Source organism: Nanorana parkeri, unplaced genomic scaffold (genome assembly GCF_000935625.1).
Source record: "Nanorana parkeri isolate BGI_ZX_2015 unplaced genomic scaffold, ASM93562v1 scaffold51, whole genome shotgun sequence".
In the NCBI taxonomy this organism is placed as follows: Eukaryota; Metazoa; Chordata; class Amphibia; order Anura; family Dicroglossidae; genus Nanorana; species Nanorana parkeri.
Genome location: NW_017306319.1, coordinates 2,362,144 through 2,375,504, shown reverse-complemented (window position 1 = coordinate 2,375,504; position 13,361 = coordinate 2,362,144). Strand labels below are relative to the sequence as shown.

Genomic DNA, 13,361 nt, shown 5'->3' with positions numbered 1-13,361 from the left:
GGGAGAGGGCCTGGCTTGGTGGCGAGGGGGCGGGGGGGGGGGGGCCAAGAAAATGTTTGCCCAGGGTCCAATCAATATTAAAGACGGCCCTGGCTCAGTCTGTATTACACATTTTTAAGCCACTAGGTATGCAAGTATTATCGTACATGTACCTTATCATCTGTGTTTGAAACAGTTTAGGCCAATATGTCAACTTATTTAGTAGCCATCTGAAAAGCCACTTCATTAGAGTGCACATTAATGTGAATGTGTTGTCTCCACTGAATTTTCTCCATCCCAATATGACTGTGCACCTTAAAATATTAATATCTTGAATGTGTACACCTGGATATATTATTATCATAAACATGAATGTCAGCTGTTTTACGGCCATTCACTGCTACTACATGCCCTACAAGATGACACAAGCCTTGCTGGAGGTATCTCTTTCTACAAATTATCTGAACTATCTAATGAACAATAGCTATAGAGGAGCAATAACAAGAGCAGAACAAGTCTAGACTGCCCTAATCATTGTTTGGAAACAGATAGGAATTATACAGTCTGTTTTGTACACTTCCATGAATAATACAAAGTACCCGTCTATACTAATAACGCAAAATAATTGTAATAACTGGTTGCCACATCCATGACACTGGTTTTAAGACATTCTTTTATGTATAACACATGCAGTCCTAAAAGTGTGAAAAGAACATTAAAGTGTAATTGCTGAAAAACACAAACTGTGATCTTCTGATTAAAATATGTTGCCTCTACTTATATACAAAAAAGAGTTTTTCTTACTGATCATATTGTATAATTGACTGGTTGCCAATACGTTTCACATCTCACACTGTGTGTGTAATGCTAAGTGCAGGGGTCAGGAGTATGTAACACACAGAGTGCAGGGGTCAGGAATGTGTAATGCACAGAAAGCATGCATCAGGAGTATGTAATGCACAAAGTGCATAGGTTAGGAGTAAGTAATGCACAAAGTAGCAGGGGTCAAGAGTTCATAATTCACAGAGTACAGGAGTCAGGACTCTGCTACACAAAGGGTGCAAGGTTTAGGAAGGTGTAATGCACAGAGTGCAGGGGTCTGGAGTGTGTAACGCACAAAGTGCAGGGGTTAGGAGTCTGGAGTGTGTAACGCACAAAGGGCAGGGGTTAGGAGTAAGTAACATGCAAAGAGCAGGGTGAATAGTGCATAACACACAGAGTGCAGGGGTCAGGAGTGGGTAATGGACAGAGTGTTGAGGTCAAACGTCAGTATAGCCCAGAGTGCCTCCCAAGCAAATATTTATCCTTCCTTCCAATACAACTCCCAAGCCCCCATGACAGAAAAAGGACCTTTCCCTTGCAGGGTCCTATGGAGCCAACCATGTGTGAGGTTGTAAGCTGTGTATGTCTCCACAAACATACAGGCATGGCAAAGCAAGCCTCTCCTCTGCTCCTTTCCTACTCCTCCTTTATATTAACCATGAGGTTAAATAGTTGGCCAAGCAACTCCATTCTAATGGCCTAATTGGATCCTTTGATGCCAGCAACCTAACTTTAGCTACAGTAGTATGGTAAATACCCTATACCTATAAGAAAAGTAATGATCCTCCCATCCTCTCCTGTTTCTTTATTGTTAGCCTTCTAACCTTATAGCTCTAGGGTCCTAACTTTTCACATTCTCTACATATTTGCATGGGTTGTCTCCAGGTGCTCTAGTTTCTCCCAGACAAGTCTAAAGTATAATAGTAGGTTAATCAGCCTTCACCTAAAATGAACCTAGAGTGTGTTGACCTGTGTTGATGTGTTAAGGATATTAGACGGTAATGTGCTTTGGAGACAAGGACTGGTGTGAATGGCTGGCCAGTTTTATACTTTCTGCTCCCTAGACAAGCTGTGTTGCATCCACTACCCCCCTCTCCCATATGCTGTCTCGTCGACCCACTTTTTTTTTTAATAGAGCACAATTATAGTATGCAAGCTGCTTATTTTGTTGACATTTGTCCCATAAATGCCAGCAACCGCACATCAGCATTTTGGGCTTAAAATCCTTATTTTGGAGCATGACAGGCCTTTGACAAATGTGAGCAGCTGGTGAGCGTGTAGCCGACAGTGGGAATGATTGCCATGCGTCCTCCATATTAAAAAAATAGGAAAATTGTCTATCAAAATCAGCAATTTATCCTTTAAAAACTGTGAATGATACTGCAACCCGGATTTTCCTGTGAAGAACATCTAGGGAACATATGGGAGAATTTGGTCAGTGAACCGCAGCAAAGGGTGGGGAATGTCCTTAATGTTGCAAGCAGAGCCGTAGCTAGCTCCTTTTGTTCCCAAGGCAAGAACAAAAAAATGTGAACCCCCCTCCAACAGGCGTGTGATGTCATGCCTCCAGGATGTTTTTTTATTTAATTTTTATATTCGTTTGTAAATTTCAATGTAAAATTTTGGACTTTCAGACTAGTCCACCAAATATGGAAGATACTGTATTTCTAGGACGTTTGTATCTTCTAAAAAAATAAAGGGGATGCATTTAGAACATACTGTATTTAGCTAAATGAGTTGGTACCATATACCATCTAAGAATGACTTTATAGTCGGCCTTAATAATTGTGATATTGATGGATATGGGAGATGTTCTTTTGGTCAATGTGTCTTTGCGGTCCATAGTTTCTCCTAGGTTCAGTACCCCCTTAACCATATAATGTAGTTTGCCGGTAGATGAGGAAAGGAGTTGATAATGGGAAGAAATATGACTTTTTATCAAATTGTCTGCATAAGTAATCAAAGGGAGGCATTTTGTGCCCTTCAGTACAATATGGAAGTGTAATAATAACATTTTACATTTCTTTGTTTCTATGTTTAGAATTTAGTTGATCCCATAGTGAGTGAGTGGGATAAGAAGGGGGCCCTTTCACACCATGTACGGATCAGATGCGGTACATTATATTTTTCTTCTGCACCAAAAATGCATCCCAATGCATTTGTATGTGATTTTTGGGCTCTGTTCACACCAGTCCAGTCCGTTCCAGTGCAGGAAAAAAAAGTGCTGCATGTCACATTTTTCCTGCACTGGAACACACCGGACCGCGTCACAAACGCATCACAAGCGCACCGCACTGGAACGCAACAGAAGCTATGACATGGAGCAGGAAAAGATTAATTTTCATAATGACATTACCCCCAAAAAAACAAAAGAAAACGCCTCACAAACGCATCACAAACGTGTCACAAATGCATCGCACCGCATTTGCAGAAACGAGTCCAGATCGGGTCCGGACATGATGTGACAGGGCCCTTAGAGAGAAGGTCTGTGATTAGGTTTGATTCACATAACCAGGTCTATTGGATCGGAGAACAGGCTTTAGTTTCAATTTGATCCCATTCAGGGAAGACGTGTTTTGGATAAGTTGCAACAACTGACCAAGTTGTACTGATTGAACATATTTGAGGAGGTTTGGCATTTTTTCCTCATTAAAATGTAAAGAGTTTGGATTGAATGGAATGCAAATCTTTTTTTTAAGTATGTTTATTGTGAGGGTACAAAATAAATAGATGATTTTAGGAAGAATGCTCATTATTACAGTATGTGGGCATCCAAACCATGAAAGGGGTGATGGATATTCTATATGATAAGAGTTTTTTGAACAAGGGTGGGTAGTTTAAATTATAAAGTATATAAAAGGATTGAATTATTTGTATACCCCAGTAAGAAAAGAGAAGATGACTATTTGAATAGAAGAGAGGACATTAGTGCCTTTGCAGTTTATTTATCTCGTTTGAGCTTGGTAGAAAATTGTTTTAGTAATTTTAATGGGTTCGGAAATAGAGGCTACAAAAGAAAAGTTCATTGTCAGGCTTTACATACACTTTAAATTTGACTACTGATCCAGCAGTATGAAGTCCACAAGAAACAGACCATCAATAGTACTTTCCAATACCATATATTGTAGTCAATCTATCAGGTTTTTAGTCAATTTTTGACTTTTCAGGGTTCAACTGCTATGATCATTCCTAGTACATACAGCATTTAATTACTGTCAATAGGCATTAGAACCATTTATTTTGGTAGAAGAATACTTCTTCTGTACTTCCAGCTGCAGATTAAAAAACCAAACTGCAGCACAACACATAATAGGAAATATTATAGCAGAATGGAAAAGAACAGGTTAGAACAGTCACAGGGATTTTCAGAGCAGGAAGTCAGGCTGAGGTTAGAAAGCCAGGCCAGGTAATTAGTCTGCTAAAGATCAATAACCAGGTTGATTTAAAAGCGGAAACAAGGCAATAGCCAAATAAATAAACTGACTGACTAAAAAGATGTGTGTATGTGTTTAAAGAGGGTTGATTTAAAAGATTTGAGAATATCAGTAGTAAAAGGGGGTTAATATGACAGAATTAGGAATGACAGTTGTAAAGTTACTCATACAGATTAGTTGGCCCTGCACCATCAGAATTCCAAGAATGTAAGTAATATCAGCCTGTGCTCATTCGATCACAGTGCTTAGACCTGGTTATCTATGACTGACCTTCAAAAGATTGTTCATGGTCAGTTTATTTTTAGTCAATTACCCTCATATTTTAATTTATTACTTTTACCTAAACCTGAGAAGTCAACAGCAAAATACACAGAATTAGAGAGTGATCATGCAAAATCCAATCTAATTCCATAAAAGATTACAATATGGACATGTATGTATTACATGAGTATGAATATTTCACTTGTCAGCAGACACCTCCATCACCACTCTTAGATGACGGAGTCAATATTCTGTCAGCTGGAAGAATCAATCATAGTGATAATCATAAATATACTGTGTAAAGTGTGCCAAAAATGGGTGAAAACTGTTTGGATCTGATTTCCAGGCAAAGGACTTAAAGTGTATGTATAGCCAAAACATTTTGTTGTTGTTTTGGATAGAGTAGGAAAGTGTTAAATCCTCTGTCAGTTTATTTTTCAGTGTCTGTGTGATCAGGTTTGGGAGATTTCATTCACTCACTGTTCCAGAGACACAACAGTAGGAAATCTCTACAAAGTGAGGGACATTCCCCTCTTAGACAGTTGTCATCAGAACAGATGTCCCCATCAAAAGAATTACCATCACCCTTTGTTTTAGTGACAACTGTAACTTTATGTGTTGGTGGTGACAATGATCACCAGGACAAAAAGAGAGGGCAAATCCACTCAGTGGGTTCTAATTCTCCCATACTCTATCCTAAACTAAAAAAAAAAAAAGGTTTTGGCTATACATACACGTTAATAGTCATTTGGAATACATATATGGGTACTAATTTATCTGCCATAGGGTTTTTAATTCTGTGCAGTTAGTCTTGACATCTGTCCAAAAAGCAAAGCAGAATTCTCCTCCTCCAGTGCAGTGGCAGCAAAGCTTGATCAATAACACACCCAGTCTGCTGTCTAGACAATGAAGATCCCCCTACTTGATTCTGTTCTTCCCTCCTGTTATTATGTTCTCTTTTATCACATCTGCATTTCAGCAAAACCCAATAGGCTGGTATGCTGGCCCTCCCTTTCCTGATCTGAATGTCTCTGTACAGGTGATTAAAGGGGCTATTATCAAGGCCAATTAAGCTACTTACTCTAGTTGCATTTAAAAACACATTCAATATTTGTCTATGAGTACAAAACTGCATTAATTGTATATTTGTATACTATATTGTATATTATTTACTTAGATTTAAGATTTATATGTGGCGACAAGATGCCCCAGATGACTCAGCAATTAGTCTGGAATGGGGTATATTTTACAACCAGATGGTGGCAGTTCAGTAGACAAAGACTCCAGTGGGAGTAGCCAACACTGGAGTCTGGCCAGGGACACAGTGAGTGGGTTTGCTTGCCACTACTCCAAACTTCATGTGAGCATTATCTACCCTTTGCTGTGTATTTATTACGAGTATAAACAAAAATGGCAAAAGAGATAGGCCAAGGCAGGAAATACATGGCATAAGCCTAAGACAGAATAACTTGTAAAGTAGACCATAACACACCCCGACAGGATAGGGATTTTAATAGAAAATATATACAAAAGTCTGTTATTCTTTTGTTGTAATATAAAAAGGGGTTTCCATTGTTCTTAGAAATAACAAAAAGCAAGCGACGTGTGCTCCCCCTCACCAGAATGGTTAACAGAATTGGATGAGTCTTCAAAGACCAAGGTTCTCTAAAATAAAGCCCTGTTAGCTAGAACAAAAACCTTGCTAAAATTTCAGAAATTTGCAAAAACAGTATATAGGAAAAACAATAAACAGCATTAAGACAACTTTGCACAGTGTAGTCCCTACCCTTGTCTGCAGAAGCATTCACATTGGACATATACAGTATGTAACTATAATATATTTAGAACAAATTTACCTGGAGGTCAATGTCTTCCCCCCATAAAGGTGCAGAAACCTGGAAAGTTCAGACTTATTCAAGCAGCCAATACATCAAACAGATGAAATAGTAAGAGCTCTTTATAACTAACAGGGAAGGTGCAGAATGGATGGGCCATTAACTATACAGAAAATCCCTTGGCACACGGGCCTGATAGCCGACAAAAGAAACCTAATTAAAACCTGTTTCTAATATTTATAATGCATATTATTCTTTCACACGAATAAAAAAGGGTGTTTCCATTTGGTGGTTACACGTGTAGGTATGACCTGACCATCAAAGGATTTTTCTTACAAAACATCTTTCTGTAAATATGTGTGTTTGGGTCTCCCGAGAGTGCAAACACCTCAGGGGTAGCGCCAAGAGGATGGTCTGATAAAGCTGTAGAGCACCCACGGGTGATATAATATGATTATTTCCCAGTCCAATCATAACTGCCTTGATCAGGAGGCAATCATCAGCTTTTATCTCTTGGGGCCTTTACAGTGAAGAGCCCTCCACCAGCCATTGCTTCTTATTGAGGATGTACTGCGTGTTTTCGGAATGTAAAAGAGCCTTCCATAATAGTATTGTGAAATCCAAGTCAAATCAACCCTGTCCGGGGCTTAAAAATACAAATAAAAACTGCAGAATTCTGTGATGGAGGCAACTTTATATTTAGCCGTCTGGCGGCCTGTTTGCCGAAACTTGACTCTGTAGCAGTACTCCCAGTGTTGATCCTATTTGACTCCTCAGGTTGGTCAAATAGCAGGCTCTCATTCTGGCTGCTGTGGTTCCCTCTGCTGACCTCTAATCCCTGCAGGACACAGTAGTGATGTAAGGGTCATTGTTAAAACTACTGCAGCCAGCAGGGGATGCTCTCTTCCACATGTATGGAAGTGTGGGATAGGATTGGTGCGGGAGCTACGGAGAGCAGTTTCTGCAAACAGGCCGATGGACAGGTGTATAAAGTTCCTTCATTACACAATTCTACAAATGTAATTTTTTAACCACTCAGCCTCATAGTTCTAGCTGACCTGTGACAATGAAACTGTCACAGGTCGGCTCAATAGATCGGGAAGTGAGCGAACAGATACCGTCGCTGGCTCACTTCTCCATCTATCCCTGCAGAGAGCCGTGACTGTCACTCACGCCGTGATTCCCCCCCCCCCCTGTCCGATCCTCTAGCGCTGACTGGCGGAACGGACAGGGCGGGCACAGGGGAGGGCCTCTAGATAGGCAGAGCCAGCTGTCAATCCCGCAGCTGGGTGGATCCAGACAACATTGTTGGGATCCGTCCCGGCTGTGGCGTCTCAGTATACTGTAGCTCACGGTATACTGAGCTTAGGGTGATGGGAGAACGCTAGTTTGTGTCCTCACGTTACCCTTAGGAGAACTATGGGGAAATGCCCTGAGCCTATAGTTCTCCTTTAAAAAAGGTCATACTACATTATTATCATTTTTAAATATTATTACAAAGAGTTGGTGAGTGAATAAGCTGACTGAGTATAAGCAAGAGCAAAAAAATACGTAAAACCTTCTTAATGTGGGGCAAAGGTGAGCAAAACACCACACTTTCTTTCTCTCAAATGAAACTCCTGGTGCTGTTTATGATTCATCTATAAAAGTGAAAGGATAAATAAACCCAAAAACAAAAATGCAGTTTAACACAGAGTACCAGTTCTTAGATGTGGTGGCTGCTTACCCTGTACTTACATTTTCTGCAAGTACAGAACAAAATATTGATCTTGCTAGAAATCCAGTATCCTTGTAACTGTATGTGTAGTGAACTGATATATAAAACAAGAACATCAGCTATTCTAGCTATCTTCTGTGAACTACAAAACCCGTTCCTTTATGTTATATAGTTGAGGAGAGGACAAGGTATTTGTAGTTCAAATCAAGAAACTAGCCTATGGTGACAACACTGCTCCTCCATAGCAGTGGAGCACGTTAGTGTTGTCACCATAGGCAAGGAATTGTGTTATTAGTAGGATCACCAAATGAAAAAAAAGGGAAAAAAGCCTGAAAAAAGAAAATTATTGCTGCTACCACTCCTAAGGACCTGTAAGCTGCAATATATTCCATTTTCATTCTTGGTTTTAGATACAATTGAAGCTTAACTCAGATTTACACAGCAAATAGGAAGGGTCCACATTACAGAGGCAGTGATATGGACACACAGAGAAGGAATCAGCTTCATGTGCACAGAGGGTATAGTGCAAGAAAGAACAAAGTATAGAAAGTACACGTTTCCTTTAGGGACCTCACCAGGCCATATATTTTATAGATATATATATATATATATTTAGTATTCAAAAGGTTTTTGCTACGATAGATTCAACGATAGATAGATTTTTCAACGATAGATTCCAACAATCCATATAAAAACAGGATGCGAAGTGTTGGTGGTTTAACGTTGAGAAAAGCTTCTTAAGGAGTAAGAGGAATGTGAGGAAAATGGACAACGTTCTGTAAACATTGGACCAAAAGGTACGTACTATAGGGCTTGTCCACCACACATGCATGAAGGTATCCGCTTCAGGACATCCATGAAAACATTTACCATCATGGTTTGGGATACAGTGTTTTAGGTGACTAGGAACCATGTACTATCTGAATAATAGTTTATAGTTAGCTTCAAGAGATAAAGTGTTCTTGGAACATGACTTGGTGGATGCTCATATCTGGGACCAATCATCATTGCTAATATGGGAGTTAATATCTTTCTGCCATTTATCCATGTATGCGTGGCAAACCTGTGCCATTAAGAAGAGGACCATACAGTTGTAAGATAACTCCTGGAGAATGAGGATCCGTGTGACAAATGTTCTCAAAAGGTGTCATACGCGACGCATCCTGTGGGACCTTAATCAAGCAATTAATAAAATGTTTGATTTGCAGGTAACAGAAAAATTTAGAAGTTGGTAATCGGTAATTCAATTGAAGTTCTGAGAAAGGTTTTACTCCTCCTTTCTTTTACATTGATTAATGTATGGATTTGTTTTTTTTAGAGTGCCACCGTTGAGAAGAGTCAGAGGATTCCAACCCACGTGGGAAAGCAAGCAACAAAGGATACATTCCGTGCTCACACTAAAGCAGTAAAAAAGTATTTATTTTATATAAAGAATTGCATTTCCTTTGCAAAGAGAAAATTTGCTTTGCTAAGTGAATGAGATGAACTTCAGTCATCCAACCATATGCAAGCAAAAATCCTGTTTTTTGGGGGTTTTTAAAAAACAATTTCTTGCATATGACTGGGTACTCGTTGCAAAGTGAATTTCCACTTTGTTACACCTCATTCACTAAGAAAAAGTGAATATCAATTACAGAGTTCTGATCTTCAACAGTAAAATGTTTGAGATCTGAAATTCCATAAGGTCTACATTCTTGGGGTTCAGTTGCTGACTGGGGTGTCACATGTTCCATATTTCTTAATTGTCTTAATTGAAGAAGTGGTAATAATAAGTGGACATTATGGAATTTCAGATCTCAAACATTTTAGTGTCAAAGATCAAAGTACAGCTGCTTGCCTTCACCTCTATCTATTCAGAAGCAATGGGACATCAGTTGTGCACTAACATAATTTTTTATAGTCATGTTTAGAATTAGGAACAATGTTTAAACCAACATGAATGAGCAGAGTTGCGGTATGAAATAGCATATTTATACTTAGCGGCTGTGGCAGTCATTTATCTACATGTAGAGGTTAAACATGGATATGGTAACTATTATGCTCCCAGAGAAACCATTATAGCCTAAATACATCAAGGCCTGTTCATACTTTTTAAAATTTCTATGGGCAGCCAACCTTGTACATTAATTATTATACATGGTATAAATGTTCTTTTCAGGCTTGACTAATTGACATCTCTTTGTCTGGGGACAGCACAGCTAGGAGAAGGCTTGAGCTAACCATCTCATGCTGTGCATACATCCTTATCTCATGCATGTTGCCTCTGATTAGCATATAGGTGTTAAATTGTTAATTGCATGATATGATTAGAGCCCCACTGGCATGCGTTAGCCCATGCTTTGCTGATGTGGGTTGCTGGAGCATCACAATGCCAATTAGTGAAATGGTAAGTGTTTCTTTGGACCACTTTTCACCAGTTCACTATTAGGTGGTGTGATGTTTGGGGATATTAGCACATATGGTGAGTGCTATAAGGATGCACTCACAATATCTTCTGTTTAAGGGCCTGGTGGCCCACCTTTATGAAACAAAAGTTCATATATCCATTTTGGATACCCTTGCAGGGTTTGTTCAGCATAACCTGCATGCAATACTTGCAGCATAACACCAGTTTAGCCTCCTGGCTTCCATTTTAAACATTACCACTTCTGACCCACTGGTCCTTTTGGAAGTGTTGTCCCACACTTGTGCTTGCGGCTCTCCTAACCTCACCAGTCCTCCCCAGCCTCCCTGGCTGTCTTTGTGTGCCTCCAGCACACACACCACCCGATTCCACTTTAAACTCTGGGGGAGTCTTCCTGACTCCTAAACACTGTGCGCTCCTATCCCAGTAGGAGCTCACCTGACTCCTCTCTGACTTCTGGGGGAGTGCTCCTGACCCCTGAACATGGTCTGCTCCTATTTCCCAGCAGGAGCTAATTCCTCTAGCCAGCATCCTTTCCTTAAGGGCTGTGCACACCTGTGCAGTCATTGGGTCCTAGTTACTGCTAAACCCTGGACTCAGGACTAGAGCTTTCTTCCCTCCTAAATCTTTTTAAAATCTCACGATTCCTAGATCCCAAGCAGAACCCAGACAAGCCCTTGCTTCCTGACACCTCTCAACCCTTTGGCTGAGAGTCCTGGGTGATCATAACACCCAATTCTACAGTGGGATTGTCACACAATACCACAGTGGGCAAAGTGAATAATCGCCTGGCAAAGCAAATAATGGGATACCAAATCACTGGTGGAGCAATGCTTTCCTTTGTTCCCACATGTCTTATGGTGGTGTTACATGTGCAGTGTCCTCCTCTAACAAGAAACCTAAGTTCTTGTGGCTAGTTTGTCATGGTTACATGCACTTGCCTTTTCAAAGACGTTAAAGTACATTTGATGGTTCCAGATGAGAGCTAAAGTCTAATTTGCTGGAAATCAAAATGTCAGACTCAGTTATTTCTCTACAGTGTTATCTCCCTCTCATTTATTTATGACTTAATAAAAGGAAAACTTTTAAACAGTAAAAAATGATAAATTCATGAGCTTTCATTTTAAACCACAGTTCTATTGAATCAAAATTTGACAAGGGTTAACTATAAATAAATGTACAGCCGAAGCTGTCCTGATTGATTTAATCCTGACCCAGAAATGCTTGCAAGTCCAGGCTATTATTCCAGCTCTGCATTACTGTAAAACTACCCCGCAAATCTCTGAGGCCAAGGTCAATGTTATCATGTACACCTTAGTCATGTACTTATCTCGCCTGTCCTGCTACATATGGCCTTTATTTTCAATGCATGCTGCTAATGGTACCAAAACATCCTTGAATCATAGGATGAACTTTTAATATAGTCAAGCTTGGGTGGGGGATTACAGATAAATGAGAAATGTTTACTTACAGTCTTTACAAAATCAGATATGATATTTGGAACTTTCGATCCAGTGCAATGTCTCTGTTCTTGATCCAAGGTACACCTTCATCCAAGGAGATACAATGTGATGCAGTACCAGATATGTGCAGTATAATGAATGAAAGGCTGATCACCTTAAACTCATCGCTTCTCTTCTCAGCAGGATGACATATTTCTCAGAAAGCCAGCAATAGTGATAATAATTAATTCATACCATGAAACGAGGCAGCTCATGTATGGAGATCATTAGTTATGGGTCTGGTAGTGCTGTTACAGCTCAGCCCATCCTGCAGCTAAAGGACAGACTGCAATCTCATCCTTTACACGCTGCTACAGCTGTGGAACTGCAGAGGCCTGATGTTTAGAGCATCTGCAGGCTAAATGCTCAAAAGGAGGTTAAATACATCTAATCACCGCTTCCCACAGCTCATCTACAAAGACAAAAAAGCCACATGGCATTGATAGATTAACATAAGGGTGGAATGTCCACCATTGAGTGGCTCTTATTTTAAAGGGAAAGTGTCATGAAATCACTGATAACTTAAATTAAACTATTTCAGCTCCAAAGTGCTTTAGTTTTAGAAAAAGACATACATTGTCATAAATACAGTTTTTTTTGGATGGATTTGTGTTTAATCAATGACTTTCACCCTCTCTTTTCGGCAGAAACCACATGACCATTGTCTCTTCATAACTCATATTCTCATATTCTGCTTCTAATTTTTACTTATAAGACTTTTCCATGACTGATTTATAATGAATATTGCTGACTAGCATGCAGTGTGTAGCAGTATTACTAATATAAATATTAGTGGTCTCCAAGTGAACTGGACTATATGACAATGTACTTTAGAAAAGGACACGCTAGATTCATTCCACCCTTTTCCATGACTGTGAAGGTGCCCAAAACTACGAGATGATAGTCAGTCAATGATCTCATATCAGCCCGTGTCCAAGGGCATCTCCAGCCAATGCCACTCTCCGGAAATAATAATCAGGAAGTCTTGCAGCAAAAAAAAAAAAAAGTTAATAGCCCTGGCTTTAAATCAACCACAACATAGAATTAAAGACCAAAAAGCCTCCAATAATAACAAAATATAAGGCAGCAAAGAGCTTGACTGCCCAAAGAGCTAGCAATCAGAAGTAAAATACATTTTCCTAAACTGACGCTAATCTTTGCCTATGCAGTTTTCCTTATCCTTTACCTGCGGCAGCAGGACTTGCCTTGAACCCATAGTAGCGGAGAACCATCCCTAATGAGGACAGGCGTGCACTGCAGCATGACCTGCGCTGCTGTGCTGTGCGAGAGTGACAACCAGCAGATGGTGAAGGCACAGGGATAATCATTACACTCAGTAATAGGTACCTTGATGTCTGGATGTAGTTTGTTGGAAGAATAGGTCACCAGCACTCCAAATATTTAAAA

The 13,361-nt window shown here is 39.8% G+C and overlaps 1 protein-coding gene across 2 annotated transcripts in view; it reads right to left on the bottom strand.

Moving 5' to 3' along the window:
• Nucleotides 1-12,400, bottom strand: part of TDRP (testis development related protein) — a 99,068-nt gene extending 86,668 nt beyond the window's left edge. Inside the window, exon 1 of one of the 2 annotated variants that reach the window (XM_018574909.1) lies at nucleotides 11,924-12,400. The gene's annotated coding sequence lies outside the window, so the exon portion shown is untranslated. The remainder of the gene's footprint in view (nucleotides 1-11,923) is intronic. The other variant, XM_018574896.1, reaches the window with a different exon arrangement.
• Between the last annotated feature and the right edge of the window lie 961 nt (nucleotides 12,401-13,361).